The sequence below is a fragment of the Solanum tuberosum genome, unplaced genomic scaffold (genome assembly GCF_000226075.1).
Source record: "Solanum tuberosum cultivar DM 1-3 516 R44 unplaced genomic scaffold, SolTub_3.0 scf00002, whole genome shotgun sequence".
Lineage (NCBI taxonomy): Eukaryota > Viridiplantae > Streptophyta > Magnoliopsida > Solanales > Solanaceae > Solanum > Solanum tuberosum.
In genome coordinates, this window is record NW_006238928.1 from 124410 (window position 1) to 131489 (window position 7080).

At 29.9% G+C, this 7080-nt stretch overlaps 1 long non-coding RNA gene across 3 annotated transcripts in view; it reads left to right on the top strand.

The window, feature by feature from the left end:
- Positions 1-4842: 4842 nt before the first annotated feature.
- The window catches only part of LOC107061319 (uncharacterized), a 5598-nt gene continuing 3360 nt past the window's right edge, over positions 4843-7080 (top strand). For 2 of the 3 annotated variants that reach the window (XR_001473914.1, XR_001473916.1), the window contains exons 1-2: positions 4843-5808; positions 6790-6871. This is a non-coding gene — a long non-coding RNA (uncharacterized lncRNA). Of the gene's footprint in view, positions 5820-6789; positions 6872-7080 lie in introns of all 3 variants that reach the window. The other variant, XR_001473917.1, reaches the window with a different exon arrangement.

Below are 7080 nucleotides of genomic sequence, written 5' to 3' on the forward strand. Positions count from 1 at the left end.
GCATTGCTATACTAATGTTGTTACTCTTGCAATCAAATGTCAATTCTTCAAAACTGAAAAATATAATCTTCATGTCTTCTTTGAATTAACTTCCATTTGGGGAGTAACTCCGCGGATTGTGCTAATTTGCCATACTACCTATTATGAAGAAAATGTGAAAAAGTGATTCGAGTACATGCTAAAATATCTAAATTTTCCGGTGTACCATCTGTTCCTTTTTAACTCTTCTTGTTAGATTTCTCCTCGATCTCTGTATGCTATTCTTGAGATCCCACTTTCATTTGAATCCGGAGTAGAGCTAGAGTATCTGAGGTTCGGTTAAACTCAGTAGTTTTGGTTAAAAGCTAAGAAATACACTTGATATGTATAAATAATTTATTCAAAATTTAGTAAATGTCTTTTCTAGAATCCAGAACTCATAAACTCAAAATTCTGAATCTGCCTCTAATTTGAATGTCATACTATCATTTCAAGGACATCTTCACACCTACAGATTTTGTAACAATGTCTGGACTTTCATCTTGCAAGATGTAGTGATCAAGAGTGAGGAATGTTGTGTTAAGATTGTGGCGTGAGACTCGAAGCTGATCAGACAATGAGCAGACTCATGATGGAGAAAATTTTCAGTGCTCCTTGGTATATTTCTTTCACTAATGTACAAACCTGATTCAAAAGAAGCAGTCACAACTCAGAAGTATATCTTTATTTCCAAGGCAGTAAATTAGCTCTCAACTTTTGTATCTGTATAAACACAGCTATATTAGTCAGAGCTTTCATCTATGATTTATGAAGGCAGTATATTGGATGTATAATCCATGTTGATTTGCCTTTTTTTAGTAATATTGACCTTGACATGAGCGTCAACTATTAACGTTTAATTTAACTTCTATATATGCACTTGATGACTCCGGGGCGGAGCTACCCTTGGCCAAGGAGTGTTAAACGACACCATTTCGTCGAAAAATTACATTTTATATAAGGGTTAAACGACATGACTTTATCAAAAAATTACGTTATATATATATATATATATATATATACACCAAGTTTTGGTTTGATAAATATTTATTCAAATGTTGACTTTTTTTTTTATATAAACTGAAGGCTTAGTACAATGATTAAGGATTTGCAAAAATTTAGAGGTTATGTATTTCACCCCTGCTAGCAAGCGAACATTATAGTAACAACCCTTTGCTTTTTGACTGCAGCCCTTTTTTTTCATTTTTAAACAATTAAAACGACACATATTTTACTCATCATATTACATATCTCATCGAGTTATAATGTACTAACTATCTTTTATTTTTATTGATAAAAAATATTTTATTGACTTTCTCGTGTGTTTATTTTTTTTATATTTTGACATCCCTTAATAAATGTAACTCGGGTGGCTCAAGAGAAGACTAATAAAGTATTTGGCCAACAAATTTTATGATTTTATTTTTCACTTAGATAATATTGAAGTTTGCAGGAAAAAAAGGGGTACAAAATGTAAGAATAACATTTTTCAGATGAATGAAAGAAAGGAAAAAACTATATTGTGATAACTCTTACTTCATAGTTTCAAATACTAGTAGAGAAAAAATAATTAAATATCCTCCAAAAAAAAAAAAAAAAGTGATGGAACAAATGATAAGACTAAATCAACATGTCACGTCTACTTTATAGCTGATTCATCAATTTTTTTGGAAGGCCGGTACTAAGAAAAGTATAATATATAGTTCGCATTATTCTAAAGAGCATTTAATATTAATAGCAAAGTCCAATTATATGACTATTGTCAAAACTATAATTTAAATTTCTATATAGTAGAAGAGAGAGTTTCAACATGTCTGAGCTTTGTTCATTTTAGATATCTTATGTAGGTTGGTCCCTTAAAATTGACATCAAATTTTATTTAGATATCTTAACTAAGCTTTGTTCATTTTAGACACCTTATGCAGGTTTCCGCTATACTATTTTGACATTTTTTGTTTACATGGCATAGTTAGTGTGATGCACACACTTCCTGCGCGTGAAAGCCTTTTTTCACTAATTCTTTTTTAATTTTTTCTCTTCTTCTTCTCCATTTTCTAGCTACCATTTCCTAAACTTAATTTTTTTTTCTCTAGTAGAATAGATTTAGTGATGCCACAAATAAAAAAGTGAATTTCAGCCCACAAGATTTCCTAAAAGTTTAAATTTCAACGTTACAAAAATAATAATCGTATTTCTTTTTCACGTATTTCAATCATTTGCACATATGAGAATTGCAAAAAAACAAATTCTTCCATTGTTAATTAATAACTAATTTTTAGAAGTAAAGAAGAAAAAATTATACTTTTGTAAAATACTTTTTTTATAGCAATTAATTTCTTTTGAAAGTGTTTCTTGAAAATTTGATATGGGTGGAAAAGGGGTTGAGGTTGGGGTGGGTGGGGGTGGAGAGGACGATCTGGTGGCTGGTGGGGTGGAGGAGCGGGTGAAGAAGACGACTGGATTGGGCATGGGGTGATGTTTTTTCTTTTAAAAAAATTATTGTTAGTTTAAAATGCCACATGTCATCAAATATCTGGCCTTTCTTTTTTCTACTCAGAAGACATTATTTGAAATTTATTTTATATATATATATATATACCATGTGTCTTTGCTTGATTCGTCAATGTCAATAGCGAGTGTATTACACACACTTGTATATTTGGATGACTGTCAAAATGACACAACGAGACTGTACATAAGGTGTCTAAAATGAACAAAGCCCAGTTGAGATTTCTAAGTGAAATTTAGTGTCAACTTTAGGAGGCTACCGATGGATTCAACCGTTTTTGGGTATTAAATAAAAGTTTGAGAGTATTAACGTCCTTACAAAGTTTTATTAAATAAAGTTACTTAACAGAGTTATCTTTTATGCTTTATTAATTAGACTCCATCAAGAGCTCTAAAAAAAAGTCCATCCTTTTATCACTTAATTACAAAGCATACCCCTATAATTCCATGGAAGCTAAAGATAGGATGGGTCTCATTAGTCTTTATAGAGTATTTATAAATTTGTTTGGTGAATGGAAGCGAGAAAATGATCAAAATGATCATTGATGTATTGGAGTTGCTTTATTTTGGTCTTTAATATATTCTAGGTGATTGAAATAGTCCTTAATATATAACAAAATATGTTCAATTTAGTTTTTTACCCTAAACTTAACAATTTATCCCCAAAAATTGTTAAAAATAATGGTGGGGCCCACATAACTTACAAAATCCACAATTTTTACCATCTTTATTAGCTCAAAGAAAGAGTTTCATAAATTCTAAAACATCATTTTCTCTAACATCTAACTACACAATTACAAAATAATTCTCTCTGAAGTCTTGATTTATTTTTTTTCAAGTGTGAGAGCTATCTGTATTTTCTGCTAATGCTTTATGATCTATTTGAAACCGTTCTTATTGTGAAATTTTAAAAAATTATTTGTGTCTTTTGCTGTGATGAATTCATGAAAATTTCACATGTTAGATTTCAGAGAGAATTATTTTGTAATTGTTTGGTTAGATGTTAGAGAAAATGATATTTTAGAATTCATGAAACTCTTTCTTTGAGCTAATAAAGATGGTGAAAATGGTGGATTTTGTAAGTTATGTGGTTCCCACCGTTATATTTAACAGTTTTTGGGGATAAATTGTTAAGTTTTGGGTAAAAAACTAAATTGAACACATTTTGTCATACATAAAAGACTATTTCAATCACCTAGAATATATTAAGGACCAATATAAAGCAACCCCAATATATCAAATACCATTTTGATCATTTTTTCGAATGGAAGCACACTATTTTTATGTATTGGGCATAATTTAAATATTATTTTGTGTGTTAATTTTATTTATTCATTATTAAAAGATAGATTTTATTTTTACTTTTTATTATTAAAATGCAAAGTGAGGACAATAATTTTCTTATATTTTATTTTAATATTAATTACTTATTTTTAAAAATTATTTTTCAACACCTAATATTAAATATTAATTAATAGGAGTATTTTGACAAAACAAATAGTCATGTTAATCATTATTTTCTTAACATATGAATGTGACAAATAAAATTGAACAAGAGAATATATACTTCAAAGTTATATTGAGAAAGTAATTTGTGGAAATAAATAAATAATGAGGAGAACCAATAATACGATGAAAATGTTATTCTCCAATTTGTTGGGATTTTTTGTGAAATCAATTCATATCAATTAATTATAATTAATAACATAAATTATTGTTTTTAATTTAAATGTTATATTAACATATTTGCTCTTACACTTGTTCATTTTAGCAAATTAAGTAAAAAAATATGTTTGTATAATATATCTTTTTTATTGAATAATTATATAAAATACTAATGGTCAATTTTATTAATATTTTAGAATTTATTTTTATAAAATAAAAATCTATCTAACCTATAATTTTAATTAAAGAAACCTAATAATTGATCTGGTTCAATTCAATGTGGTCATTATTTTAGTTTCTAGAATTTGACCATTTGAAAAACCTCTTTCGCAAATGCATACCATACTCCTAAATAATTAGGAATTTAGATTTATTTAGAACATTAGTAATATATATAAATGTTCACGGGCCATTTTTCTAATTATTACTCCTATTTAGAAATGGGAGTTTGGGAGGACAAACAAGGGCAAAATCATAATTTTAAGTTTACTCCATCTGCACTATGTATAACAAGTGTTTGGCCTTCCATTACCATCTTACTCCATCTGCACTATGTATAACACGTGTTTGGCCTCTATTACCATCTTTTGATCATTCTAGAAACTGATAAATTTCTCTACAATTTCTACAGGCAATCAATCCACCTCTTCCTCTTTTGAAGGTAATTTTCCTGGGTTTGCACTGTTCCTCCATCTCAATACATTTTTTTCCTGATTGAATGTTAAATTTTTCATGTGCTTTCTTCTTCTCTGGCTTGAATTTCTCTGTTTTTATAAGACTTTTTCCATGCCTTTATATTGTTTCTAATCTACTTCTTTTGCAGGGGTTAATATTTGGAGAAGTTTTGGCAAATGAATTTCATATTTCACTACTTCTCTATGATATGGCACTTTGCGCATTCAAGGTATTCGATAATATGCCTGATAGCACTAACAATATTTTGTTATGTTTCTTTCTTTGTAGATTTTTCACTATATTTCTATATATTGTGCAATCGTTGGAAGATGCATCATCATGATAAATTAGAGAGATATAATTCCTTTGATAACAATATGTCTACTAGAAGTTTTATATTCATGTTAGCAGTTGTTCCTGATTTCGACATGCATTATGTCTTTTTGATGTATTTTGTGTGGATTAACAACTAATTTGAGGCGGATAATGCACCTAATGTATTTGATAATATGTTTGTCAGAGATGGAATCTAAACTTTTGTATTCTGTTGATTTTGAATGAAACATGTAAAACAATACACAAATTCGTTGGGCAAGTTTTCTCAATTGCCTCTTTCCCTTCTTAGTGTGTAATCTTGAGCTTAAAGTTATCTAATACTCATATTTTTAGATTGTAATTGAGGATTCTTATAATAGTTCTTGAGATTCTCTTTTGCTAATTTAGGAACATGACAACAAATATATTTGTTTCCTCTCTTTTCCTTAGTTCAGTAGTATTATTAAGTAGTCGTGTGTTCTCTTATTTTTAATGTATATTACTCTTTGTTGCTTCCCTGCTTTATCTCTTGCTCTTTTGCTGACATATTTTTCTAGCAGTTCTGCTTCAGAAACTCTTCTTTTGAGCCGAGGGTCTATAGAAAACCATCTCTAAACCCCCACAAAGGTAGGGATAAGGTTTGCATCCTAACCTCCCATAGCTCACTTGTGGAATAACAATGGATATGTTGTTGTATTTTGTCGTATTTCTTCATGAGTAGACTGCAGTCATTTTATGTAGAAAAATGCAACAATATGCATTTTAAAACTAATTGTGATCATCCTCTTTCTTCCTGTTTATACTTGGCTAAATGTTGTACCTTGAAGGTTGTTTCTTTGTGTTCAAACATTAGATCAGTTAAATTGTCTTTGTTTTGATAGTAACCTTTAGGCTGATAATTATTGCTTGTGCACCAAATGAAAAACTGCAAACCTTAGTAAATTTATAAAATTGACACGTATCTTTACATTTTGGAGTGTTATTTGGATGTGTTTCTATAATTTTTGCTAGCGGATTGTGCCATTTAAGCATTCAGGTCTGCCAACTGATTTTATTATTATTATTTTGAGATCCTTTGAAGATTTAAATGACATGCATCCATTTTGGCTCTTTGACAAAAATTCTCGGCTTGCAATAAAATAAAAAATATTTTAAATCAAAGCAATATTGGGCCAAAAGGAGAATGGTTATGGATGATTTATATTATAAATCGACTTTAACGGCTCTTTAGGCTTACAACCCAGGAAGCAATCTTCATGAAACAAGGGATAATAATATGCTATATTCTTTTTAGTAATACAAAATCTAACGATGACATTTTAATAGCCATCATATTTAGACGAATTGTTCATTGAGCAGAAGACTGTTGTTATGATATAATAGTTTAAAGTGCATGGTCTGCTTGATAGTGTATTTGATAGTTTAAAAGGCAGGGGAGCTGAGAGCTTCTCAACTGCCGAGGGAGTCTCAAGTTTCTCTTTTTGTGCTTTTTGGTAGATAAAGAAAGTATGTTAATTTATGCATCTAAATTGTAGGATAATTCTGGTGATATAAAGGAGTCATCATTTGTCATTTAATATGTTTTTTTTCATTTTTAATTTTTCCAAGGAGGCATCCTGTAAGGATCATGTAAGTAGATGCTGCAAGCTGACTGTCTTAAGTTACTAGGCTGTGATGAGATCGAGAGAAGGTGTCACGCCCCAAGCTACCCCCAAGACGCGGACACGGGACCTAGGACCACAAGTGATCCCAAGCTAACCCTGCTGGCATGATCATGAGCATACTAAAGATAATAAACTGATGCGGAAGCTAAATCATAAATAAATCTGAAAAGATGGGGAATATCCATATACTATAACTGAATATATCAAATCTGAGAGTTTAATACAAAAGAAATAT